This window comes from Hyla sarda, chromosome 12 (assembly GCF_029499605.1).
Source record: "Hyla sarda isolate aHylSar1 chromosome 12, aHylSar1.hap1, whole genome shotgun sequence".
Classification (NCBI taxonomy): domain Eukaryota; kingdom Metazoa; phylum Chordata; class Amphibia; order Anura; family Hylidae; genus Hyla; species Hyla sarda.
Window position 1 is genome coordinate 42,685,317 of NC_079200.1, and position 12,930 is coordinate 42,698,246.

At 44.4% G+C, this 12,930-nt stretch overlaps 1 protein-coding gene across 5 annotated transcripts in view; it reads right to left on the minus strand.

Annotated features, from left to right (window-relative positions):
• KCNH6 (potassium voltage-gated channel subfamily H member 6) overlaps positions 1-12,930 on the minus strand; it is a 531,028-nt gene that overhangs the window by 223,018 nt on the left and 295,080 nt on the right. The gene's annotated exons all lie outside the window — the stretch shown is intronic.

Consider the following 12,930-nt stretch of genomic DNA (forward strand, 5'->3'; position numbering starts at 1 on the left):
TCCTTTTATTGATTTATGATATGCGTTACTTATTTGTAAAAAACAATGTTTCTGATTGTCTGCCACCCCATACTTATGGGCTATCTCTTCAAACGACTTTATTTGACCTAAAGCGTATAATTGATTTACACAAAGAAGCCCCTTTTTCACCCAAAAGTGTGAATCATTAATTTTAAGGAATTCTTTAAGTTCTTTATTTGACCATAATGGAGTAAAGTCAAAACTCCATGTGATTTTAAAACATTTTTTACGTTCCACCCATACTTTAAACTCCTTAAGGACCAAGGACGTACTGGTACGTCCTTGGTCCTGCTCCCGTGATATGACGCGGGGTTACACGGTAATCCCGCATCATATCACGGCGGGCCCGGCGTCATAGTGAAGCCGGGAGGCACCCTGTTTGGGAATCATTGGCATAGAATACCCCTATGTCCACCCCTATGCAAATCCCTAATTCAGGCCTCAAATGCGCATGGCGCTCTCTCACTTTGGAGCCCTGTCGTATATCAGGGCAACAGTTTTGGGACACATATGGGGTATCGCCGTACTCGGGAGAAATTGCCTTACAAATTTTGGGGGGCTTTTTCTTCTTTAACCCCTTATGAAAAGGTGAAGTTGGGGTCTACACCAGCATGTTAGTGTAAAAAAATTAATTTTTTTTTACACTGACATGCTGGTGTTGACCTATACTTTTCATTTTCACAAGACGTAAAAGGGAAAAAAGACCCTCTAAATTTTTCATGTAATTTCTCCCGAGTACGGAGATACCACATATGTGGGCGCAAAGTGCTCTGGGGGCGCACAACAAGGCCCAGAAGGAAGAGTGTACCATGTACATTTGAGGCGATTTGCACAGGGGTGGCTGATTGTTACAGCAGTTCTGACAAACGCAAAACAATAAATATCCATATGTGACCCCATTTTGGAAACTACACCCCTCACGGAATGTAATAAGGGGTGCAGTGAGCATTTACACCCCACTGGTGTATGACAGATTTTTGGAACAGTGGTCTGTGAAAATGAAAAATAAAATTTTTGATTTGCACAGTCCACTGTTTCAAATATCTGTCAAACGCCAGTGGGGTGTAAATGCTCACTGCACCCCTTATTAAATTCCATGAGGGGTATAGTTTCCAAAATGGGGGTCACATGTGGGGGGGTCCACTGTTCTGGCACCATAGGGGCTTCCTAAATGGGACATGCCCCCCAAAAACCCTTTCAGAAAAACTCTCTCCAAATCCCATTGTCGCTCCTTCCCTTCTGAGCCCTCTACTGCGCCCGCCGAACACTTTACATACGCATATGAGGTATTTCCTTACTCGAGACAAATTGGGTTACACATTTTAGGGTGATTTCTCTCCTTTTACCCCTTGTAAAAATTCAAAAATTGGTCTACAAGAAAATGCGAGTGTAAAAAATGAAGATTTAGAATTTTCTCCTTCACTTTGCTGCTATTCCTGTGAAACACCTAAAGGGTTAAAACACTTACTGAATGTCATTTTGAATACTTTGGGGGGTGCAGTTTTTATAATGGGGTCATTTATGGGGTATTTCTAATATGAAGACCCTTAAAATCCACTTCCAACCTGAACTGGGCCCTGAAAAATTACGATTTTGAAAATCTTGAGAAAAATTGGAAAATTGCTGCGGAACTTTGAAGCCCTCTGGTGTCTTTCAAAAGTAAAAACTTGTCAATTTTTTATGAAAACACAAAGTAGACATATTGTATATGTGAATCAATATGTAATTTATTTGGAATATCCATTTTCCTTTCAAGCAGAGACTTTCAAAGTTAGAAAAATGCTAAATTTTCAAAATTTTTATGAAATTTTTAGATTTTTTACCAAGAAAGGATGCAAATATCAGTGAAATTTTACCAATAACATAAAGTAGAATATGTCACGAAAAAACAATCTCGGAATCAGAATGATGAGTAAAAGCATTCCAGAGTTATTAATGTTTAAAGTGACAGTGGTCAGATTTTCAAAAAATGCCCAGGTCATGAAGGTGAAAATGGGCTGGGTCATGAAGGGGTTAATGATCACTGGCTCTGCAGTGTGGTGCGGACTATAGCTTAGTCTCTGCATTATACTTAATTATCCTAACTTTACTATTGCCAGTGCTACTGAATTATAGTGTCATTTGCACCAAAATGCTGTCTGACATGGCATGCCTCATTTATTATTTCAGAAAGTTTCAGAAACGTTTAAGACCCTTTTTTTGCTGGGTTCATAAAAAAAAGGGAAAATGGCCTTGACAAAAGGGCTTTGGCTTTAGAAAATAGAAGCCCTAGCCTAAATGCTCTAAATGACTTTGCAAAGACCTGGCTCATTGGGAGAGTCAATCAGCACTCAGCTTAGGGCTAAGTTTCCACTTGTTTTTTTTCTGGCAGTTTTTGGATGTCTGCCACTGCAGTTTTTGAGCCAAAGTCAGAAGTGGATCCATAAAGGAGGAGAAGTGTAAGTCCATCCTTTATATGTCCTATTCCTTTTGAATATATTTCTGGCTTTGGCTCAAAAACTGCAGTGGCAGACATCCAAAAACTGCCAGAAAAAAAACCAAGTGGAAACTTAGCCTAGTAGGGACCCACACATTGCTCTAATTCAGGTAACGCCAAATACGTTATCCTCCTGTAAAAACCACCGTCATGAACTCCCATCAGAAAGTCCATAAAACGTCCGTCAAAAAATCCCAATCATGTCAATGAGATTTTGACCATCCTTTAGCATCAGTTATGTCCCGTTGTGACTAACGGTGCATGCACTAATTTGTGTCCCGTCAAAAATAACAGTGGTATAACGGTATGTTAAAATGTTAACATTGAAATCTAAGGGTGACGGATGTTCATAAATGACATGTTATTGTCCGTTTTTACTGTCCCATTATTGCTACTGAGCCAGATACGTAACAGCTCACCCTGTTGTAGGCGCACGGACCTGGCGTGGACCTTGCCCAAAGATTTAGAAAGAAGGTAATGTGAAGCGTTTAACTCAGGAACAAATTCTTTATTATCTTGCCAGGGTAGACATACATGAACACAAAATAAGGTGATGCGTTTTGGCTTGCATTACAAAGCCTTAGTCAGTTATTGCTACTGAGCATGCTCAGTACAGCATCACAACCAGGAAGTAACATGGAAATAAAATAATGGACATAAAATAACGGACTATAACAGGTGATAACGGATGGCACATGTCCGTTATTTAGACAGAATGTCCGTCAAATTTGGTCATCAGTTATCATCCATTGTATTCAGTTATTTCATCCATTTTTTCATGACCCTTTATTGCTGAATAACGGGTGTCAGAATACAGTAACATAATGACATAATGGTAGTGAGAAAGGGGCGGAACACAACGAACACTGCCGGGGCGGAACACAATGAACACTGCCGGGTCAGAACACAACGAACACTGACGGGTCCCGACAGACCCCATTTATTTGAATGGGGTCTGTCAGGGATTCGGTAGTTTAGTGGAGTTTAGCAGTGAAAAAAAATTGTGCAGTCCAACGGCAATGTGAACTGGGCCTAAGACAAAATGTATTAGTTTAGGCTGTTCAGTTGAAGGGATCGCCTGGATTAAACAGAATTGTTGCAAACTCCAAGCTCTGAGCATCGTTGTACCAGATTTCAGTTTTTTTCACAAACAAAGTATTTTGGTCAGTATTCTGCATCAGTAGTCATAAGCCAACGCCAGAAGTTGAAAACAAACACAGATAATGTATAATTCAAAGATTTTTACTTCTTTGTGTTTTTGAGCCGTGCTGGGCTTTGGGTTTTATAAATATTAATGTACAACGTTGACCAAAATACTGTTGGGGAATTCTGTGAGAGGAATTCCGTGCAGTGAACATTAGCATCAGTGTGCATGGGTCTTCCGCAAGAACAATTCCGCCGCTGAAATTCTCCCACACAAAGAACATGTTCTTTCTTTGCGTGGAATTCCGTGAGCACTGCATAGCCGTCAATGGTGACGGCGCAGTGCCGCGCGGTCCTACTGCCAAAGTATTTTCGCCAGGGGCCACCAGACGTAATCTCTATTCGCGGAGTTCCGCGAGTGGAGATTCCGCAATGTGAACATAGAACTAATCCTCAAATGGCTTTTTTCAATATGTATAAAAGACATTTCTGTTTTCCCCAAAAATTTAAACTAAATATACAGACAGACTGAATTTTGCAACATACTGGATACAAGCCGTAAAGCGTGCGGTATCCAGTATAGGAGATAGCTTCTGCACTGGGTGCTGTGTAGGCGGGGACACACACTGCCTGTGCGAGCGCACGAAGCCTGCACACAAACAGTCAGTGCGGCTGCGATCTGCAGGGAAGAGCTTGCCAGCAGACTCACGTACTCACCCCTAGAGGGGCCGGCACCATAGGGAAGCATCGGCGGAGTAAGCAGAACGTTTCGGTCCCATGGAGTGCAGGGGAGCAGCAGAGTAGCGCTTGACAGTGGACAGGTGTCGGTGGAGTGCGGGGACGGGGGGGGGGGGGGTTGGGGTTGGTTGGGTTGACAGGGGCGGTGCTTGGGGGGAACGTTTGTGGTTGGAGCAGCGCGCAACTAAGCATAGGCCGAACCTGGAGCCTCAATAGCAGGGGAGGGAGGAAGCGTGGGCCATATAGAGCATTGTTTCCCAGCTGGGTGCATCCCGCTGTTGTAAAACTACAACTCCCAATATGCTCATGGCTGTCTGGGCATGCTGGGATTGGTAGTCTCTGTCCATATTACATGTTGCAGGTGTGGTGGCCCGGTACATGAGTTGTACCCTTGAACCCTAGCTGCCCTGTCAGGCTCCCTGCAGTGTCCCCCTTCTATATTCACTTGTATATATGTTATCCAGTGTATTATACCTGTAAAGTGTTATGTCTTTAAGAAAAGTTGTCATGTGATTGAATAGTTGTCATGTGATTGTAATCCAGTTAGGTATCAGTGACCATGTGACCTAAGGGTGACCTATGTGACCCCTTCTAGTCTCCCCCATATAAGCCCTGGGAGGAACTAGCTCACTCTCTTGATTTCCAGTTAAGTCTTTGCTGAGGTCCAGTGCAGTCAAGTCCTAAGAGTGTGTCTGGAGTCCAGAGGAGGCCTCAAGTCAACCACGCAGCCACAGGTCTACAAGTCCACTACCCCCAGGTCCCAGTCAGAGCCTGTTAAGCTACAAATGGGGTATAGTCAGTCTCAGACAAGTCAGTCAAAGTCAACCTGTCTTCAGTCAGCGTGGTCTGCATCAAAATTGTCCCAGTCCACTACAAGTCCCCGCAAGCCCTAAGGTCTCTAAAGTCACTGGTCACCTTCATGGACCTGGCTAAGGTGTATAGACTATTCCACCTGTCTAACCTCAGTAAAGCTACTGTTGTGCCGTAAGTTGGCATCTGAGTCATTATTGCCCCCGTGCTTAGTCCAGAATCCAGCGGTATACCTTCGGGTGGTATTGAGGATAAACCACACCCTGGCATCACGAATACAAGGGGTTAATGCCATCTGCCCCTAGGGTAATTCCATCTGCCCTGCATCACACCCTCTACCACACAGGGCTATTGACTGGTCTGATGTGTATAGTCGTTGCAGTAGTCTCCAAATTCTTTGCTGTTGCAAAACTACAACTCCCAGCATGCCCTGACAACCGCAGGCTGTCAGGGCATGCTGGGAGTCGTAGTTTTGCAGTAGCAGGTTGAGAAACACTAAACAGTGATCTCCAAACTGTACCTCCAGCTGTTACAAAACTACAACTCCCAGCATGCCCTGACAGTGTGGACATGATGGGAATTGTAGTTTTGCTAATGCTAGGGGAGATGTAACCATCTGCCTGCTCATATCTCCCCTAGCATTAGCGAAACTACAACTCCAAGCATTCCCTGACATTGAGAACATGCTGGAAGTTGTAGTTTTGATTATGCTAAGGGAGATGCTAGGGGAGATGTGAGCAGACAGCCTACTGAGGGAGGGGGCGGAGACCTGCACAGTGAGGCCACGCCCCTCCCTTGGAGAGGAATTCAAGCAAGTTAGCAACAATAAAAGTGTAACAAAAAATAAATAAAGGTGCTAGACACATAAAAATTAGGTCAGGATTAGGTAATGAGTAATGGATTGAAAAAAAATTAAAAAATATTTTTTGGGGTGGAGGATCTGACCGATACGCTTTAAGCCTGTAGCTTGCAGCTAGTCAGAAATGTTGCACCCTGGCTAAGACAGTGTCCTGCAGGAAGAGGAGGAGCCAAAGTGGAAGGGCTATTTACTAGTGTACTATTGGGGGATCTAATTACTGTGTTCGGGCACTATTATTGGCTATCTACTGTAAGGAAGAACTACTGGGGTGGCTCACTACTGTAAGGGGGCACTAGTGGGGTCTAACTACCTGTGAGGATACTGGTGTGGAGGCTGACAGTGTGAGTTACTACTAGAGCTAACTACTGTGTGGGGCAACATAGGGGGCAACTACTGTGTGAAGGGAGTATTACCAGAGGTGAATACTGTGTGGGTGACTATTAGGGGGTTACTACTGTGTGGGGCATTATTAGGGAGTAACTACTGTGTTTGGGCACTAATGGGGGCTATCTTCTGTGAAGGGGCACTAGTAAGTTGACTAACTACTGTGCGGGGCACTATTAGGGGGCTAATTATTATGTGTGGGCACAATTAAGAGAGCTAACTCTTGGACATATTGGTCTTGATATAATGGGTTTTGGTGAGTAACAGTATGTTATTACTATGTATGGGATAATACTTGTTCCTAGTATACTGGTATTTCGTAAATGCATGACTCTTACAGGTGTACAGTAAAGAGGTATACAGAATCTGCTGTTCTGTAAACCTGCCCATCCTGTGTGGCGGCTTCTATTCCAGTGTCCCCCTGGGTCCACATCCCTCCTAAGGACTATAACATCTCCAGTTATAAGTTGGTTAATCTAAGTGTTTGTCCCTTTAAATAATGTTCTTAGTAACCAAGGGGAGTATGCAAGGTGAACAGGTGGCTTATCAGTGACCAATGGAATCTCTCTAAACTGTCCCCCTTATATAGTGAGGTCAGGGTTCAGCTCACTCTCTTGAGCTCTAGCACTCTTGCAGCTGAGGTACAGTGAAGACAAGTCTGAGGAGTCTGTGGAGTGTTCCTGAAGGAGGCCTGAGGCTTAGTCCAGCCACCATGCTTCTACTTCAAGTTCACCCCTACACAGTGGATGAAAGTCAAAGTCAACGGTAGGATCTAAACATAGTGGGGATTCCTCTGAAGTCCAGTCCAAGTAGTCAAGTCTGTCAAATACAAAATTCAAGCATGACTGCATCAATCTATATAATTACAACCACAAGTCCCAGCAAGCTGATAAGCTTCCCTAAGTTCACCTGCTGTTTGGACTTTAACACCTTGTCTACCTCAGTAAAGCATACCAGTTAACCGTGACCTTGCGTTGGAGTGATAATTTGCCCCGTGCCTGGCACAGGTGAAGCTGGTCTACCTCGGGTGGTGTACAGGACAACCACGTCCTGGCATAACGATCACAAAAGGTTAATAACATCTGCCCTTCCATATCCATCACCACAAGTGCATTTGGCTGTTGACCTTTATCTAGCAAAAGAGAGTTATTTGTGTATAGTTAAAACTTAACTTTTAATAGTATTTGTTAAAATCCAATCCCCAAGCATTACAGACTTATATAAAGTAAAAATAATATACAGGTGCCAAAGTAATATAGTATTATCACTGATATGTAACTGGGGCGCTCACCCTAAAAAGGGACAACCTCAGTACCTTAGCTACCTGGGCCTGTATGCAGTAGGTCCTGAATGCTTGTACATAGAAGCACTCGCCCTAATAAGGGTACCCACATTCCTGACACTAGCCTGGTAATCCTTATGGCAGTTAACTTGTTCCTAACCCCATCAGACTATGTCCAACAAGTTTCATTATGAACAGCCCGGGGCCTATGGTACAGTTAATCTGACCCTGTGAGGAATTGTAACATAAACTATAAAGTTGTATTATTTTTCATCATGTTTACATTCACAAAACTGAAATACATCAAGAAGCTATAAGTTTACACGATTCTGAAGAGATAACTCTAGTCTTTGAAGTTGAAGGATAGAACAGGTTCCAAAATGCTAGTATGATGTAATATTAAAGGGGTTATCCACCATAAGGTGATTTTAGAACTTACCTGCCAGACAGTAATGGACATGCTTAGGAAGGATCTGTGTTTGTCTTGGAACTAGATTGCTATGTTGTAAGATTACCATAGCACTGTGGCTATCTTATTGTGAACGGGCTATTTCCTGTTTGAGTTCATTCTCTTAAACTAAATTCCCATAATCCCCCACCCATTGAAACAAACCTATGATCCCTTTAACTGGTTAACGACCAAGGACGTGTATACATGTGCAGGCTCCCGACTCGAGCCCGCGTCATACCAGCTGACCCTCAGCTGATTCTTGTAGCTGAGGGTCGGTGTTAACCTCTTAAGGACGCAGGGTGTATGGATACGCCCTGCATTCCGAGTCCTTAAGGACACAGGGCGTATCCATACGCCCGTGGGAATTCCGGTCCCCACCGCTAGCCGGTTGGGGACCGGAGCCGGATGCCTGCTAAAATCGTTCAGCAGGCATCCCGGCATATCGCCCAGGGGGGTCATTATGCCCCCCCATGTCGGCGATCGCCGCAGATTGCTGGACAATTCAGTCCAGCGATCTGCGGCGATTCCGGGTCAATCGGGTCTCCAGTGACCCGGTGACCCGGAATTACAGGCTGTTCGGGGCAGTCTCTGACGGCCCCGAACAGCCAGAGCCTGCAGGGGTGAGGTGGCACTGGTGCCACCTCACGATCGCCCTGATTCGTCGGCCGGATTACCGGCCGACCAATCAGGGCGCCTGCTGCGGGTGTCACTGCGGGTGCCTCCAGCTGGTTTTGCAACAGCTGGAGGCACATTTTTTCTATGGAAAAGTGTACCTTCAGCTGTTGTATAACTACAACTCCCAGCTTGCACAAACAGCTAAAGTGCATGCTGGGAGTTGTAGTGGTGCATCTGCTGGTTGCATAACTACAACTCCCAGCATGCCCGTTGGCTGTTGGTGACTGCTGAGAGTTGTAGTTTTGCAACAGCTGAAGGCACACTGGTTGTGAAACTTAGAGTTTTTTTTTTTTACCTAACTCAGTGTTTCACGACCGGTGTGCCTCCAACTGTTGCAAACTACAACTCCCAGCATTCACCTTACACCATGCACCGTACATGCTGGGAGTTGTAGTTTTGCAACATCTGGAGGCACACTGGTTTTGAAACACTGAGTAAGGTCACAAACTCCGTGATACATAACCAGTGTGCCTACAGCTGTTGCAAAACTAAAACTCTCAGCATGTACAGTCTGTCAGCGCATGCTGGGAGTTGTAGTTTTGCAACAGCTGGATGTCCCCCCCAATTTGAATGTACAGGGTACACTCACATGGGCGGAGGCTTACAGTAAGTATCGGGCTGCAAGTTTGAGCTGCAGCTAATTTTCTGCAACAGCTCAAACTGCCAGCGAGAAACTACTGTGAACCCCCGCCCGTGCGACTGTACCCTAAAAACACTACACTACACTAACACAAAAAATAAAATAAAAAGTAAAAAAACACTACATATACACATACCCCTACACAGCCCCCCTCCCCAATAAAAATGAAAAACGTCTGGTACGCCACGGTTTCCAAAATGGAGCCTCCAGCTGTTGCAAAACAACAACTCCCAGTATTGTCGGACAGCCGTTGACTGTCCAGGCATGCTGGGAGTTTTGCAACAGCTGGAGGCACCCTGTTTGGGAATCACTGGCGTAGAATACCCCTATGTCCACCCCTATGCAATCCCTAATTTAGGCCTCAAATGCGCATGGCGCTCTCACTTTGGAGCCCTGTCGTATTTCAAGGCAACAGTTAAAGGTCACATATGGGGTATCGCCGTACTCGGGAGAAATTGGGCTTCAAATTTTGGGGGGGTATATTCTGCTTTTACCCTTTTTAAAAATGTAAAGTTTTTGGGAAAAAAAGCATTTTAGGTAAAAATGTTTTTTTTTTTTTTTTTACATATGCAATAGTCGTGAAACGCCTGTGGGGTATTAAGGTTCACTTAACCCCTTGTTACATTATCCGAGGGCTCTAGTTTCCAAAATGGTATGCCATGTGTTTTTTTTTTGCGGTCCTGGCACCATAAGGGCTTCCTAAATGCGGCATGCCCCCAGAGCAAAATTTGCTTTCAAAAAGCCAAATGTGACTCTTTCTCTTCTGAGACCTGTAGTGCGCCAACAGAGCACTTTTCACCCCCATATGGGGTGTTTTCTGAATCGGGAGAAATTGGGCTTCAATTTTTGGGGGGTATTTTCTGCTTTAACCCTTTGTATAAATGTAAATTTTTTGGGAAACCAAGCATTTTAGGTAAATTTTATTATTTTTTTTTACATATGCAAAAGTTGTGAAACACCTGTAGGGTATTAAGGTTCACATTACCCCTTGTTACGTTCCCCGAGGGGTCTAGTTTCCAAAATGGGATGCCATGTGGGGTTTTTTGCTGTTCTGGCACCATAGGGGCTTCCTAAAGGTGACATGCCCCCCAAAAACCATTTGACGCTCCTTCCCTTCTGAGCCCTCTACTGCGCCCGCTGAACAATTAACATAGACATATGAGGTATGTGCTTACTCAAGAGAAATTGGGTTTCAAACACAAGTAAAAATTTTCTCCTTTATACCCCTTGCAAAAATTCAAAAATTGGGTCTACAAGAACATGCGAGTGTAAAAAATTAAGATTGTGAATTTTCTCCTTCACTTTGCTGCTATTCCTGTGAAACCCGTAAAGGGTTAAAACGCTTACTGAATGTCATTTTGAATACTTTGGGGGTGCAGTTTTTATAATGGGGTCATTTATGGGGTATTTATAATATGAAGACACTTCAAATACACTTCAAACCTGAACTGGTCCCTGAAAAAAAGCGAGTTTCAAAATTTTGTGAAAAATTGGAAAATTGCTGCGGAACTTTGAAGCCCTCTGGTGTCTTCCAAAAGTAAAAACTCATCAATTTTATGATGCAAATATAAAGTAGACATATTGTATATGTGAATAAAAAAAAAATTATTTGGAATATCCATTTTCCTTACAAGCAGAGAGCTTCAAAGTTAGAAAAATGCAAAATGTTCAAATTTTTCATCAAATTTGGGGATTTTTCACCAAGAAAGGATGCAAGTTACTAAAAAATTTTACCACTACGTTAAAGTAGAATATGTCACGAAAAAACAATCTCGGAATCAGAATGATAACTAAAAGCATTCCAGAGTTATTAATGTTTAAAGTGACAGTGGTCAGAATTGCAAAAAATGGCCGAGTCCTTAAGGTGAAAAAGGGCTCAGTCCTTAAGGGGTTAATAGCCAACATGCGGCGCTCGCCGACGGCGGCTATTAACCCTTTAAATTGCTGCTGTCAAAGCTGTCAGCGGCGTCTAAAGAACCCTGTAAACTCTCCCTGGTGGTCCAGTGGGGTTGATTCGGAGCTAGCCGGAGGGCTTACCTCTCCTTCCATGGCAGCTGCTGCGCTGAGAACGGAAAAGCCTGGCAGGACCAGGCTATTTCAATCGAGCGCAGAGCACATAGATCACTGCGGTTCTATGGAACCACATTGATCTGCATGAGGAACCACATGATTCCTCCTAAAAGTCCCCTAAATGTCCAAACTAAAAAAAATATAATGTTAATTAAACGGCAAATTCTCAAAATTGTGTATTTTTGTATACCCTAAAAAATGTATAAAAAGTGATCAAAAAGTCTGATCAAAGCAATCATGGTACCGATAAAAACTTCAGACCACAGCGCAAAAAATGACACTCCGTATACAGAAAACTAAAAAAGTTATAGGGGTTAGAATAGGACAAATTTTGGTGCATGTAGTTATAATTTGTTTTTAAGTAGTAAAATAAAGAAAACCTACCGTATATACTCGAGTATAAGCCGACCCGAATATAAGCCGGGGCCCCTAATTTCACCCCAAAAACCCGGAAAAAGTTATTGACTCGACTATAAGCATAGGGTGGGAAATACATCATCCCCCCATGTAATCATCCAGACCCCCATCATCATCCCCCCCCTTCATCATCACCGCCTGTCAATCCCTTCACCAGTGGTCTTCAACCTGCGGACCTCCAGATGTTGCAAAACTACAACTCCCAGCATGCCCGGACAGCCATCGGCTGTCTGGGCATGCTGGGAGTTGTAGTTTTGAAACCAATGGAGGTCCGCAGGTTGAAGACCACTGCAGCCTTCGCCATCAACCCCCCCTTCATCATCATTACCGCCTGTCAATCCCTTCATCAGTGGTCTTCAACCTGCGGACCTCCAGATGTTGCAAAACTACAACTCCCAGCATGCCCGGACAGCCAACGGCTGTCTGGGCATGCTGGGAGTTGTAGTTTTGAAACCTCCGGAGGTCCGCAGGTTGAAGACCACTGTGACCTTCGTCATCATCCAGCCCCCCCCCCCCACCTTTTTGTTTTGTACTCACCTCCCTGGGCTCCCTGTACTCACCTTCCCTGGGCGGGAAGTTAGGGTGAGCTGGTCCTAGTGACGTTGCCTTGACGACGATGCACAGGGACGTTGCGCATGAAAGTCCCTGTGCGTAGTCATCAAGGCAACGTCACTAGTCCGGGGCAGGCCCAAAGTGCGGAGAAGAGGAACCCCCCTTTTAAAATGGACAACCCGCAATGACTAACCCTCCCCACCGGACCAGGTCACCCTAACTTCCCGCTGAGGGGAGGTGAGTACAAAACAAAAGGGGGGGGGGGGCTAGATGATGACGAAGGCTGCAGTGGTCTTCAACCTGCAGACCTCCAGAGGTTTCAAAACTACAACACCCAGCATGCTGGGAGTTGTAGTTTTGCAACATTGGGAGGTCTGCAGGTTGAAGACCACTGAGAAGGGATTGACAGGCG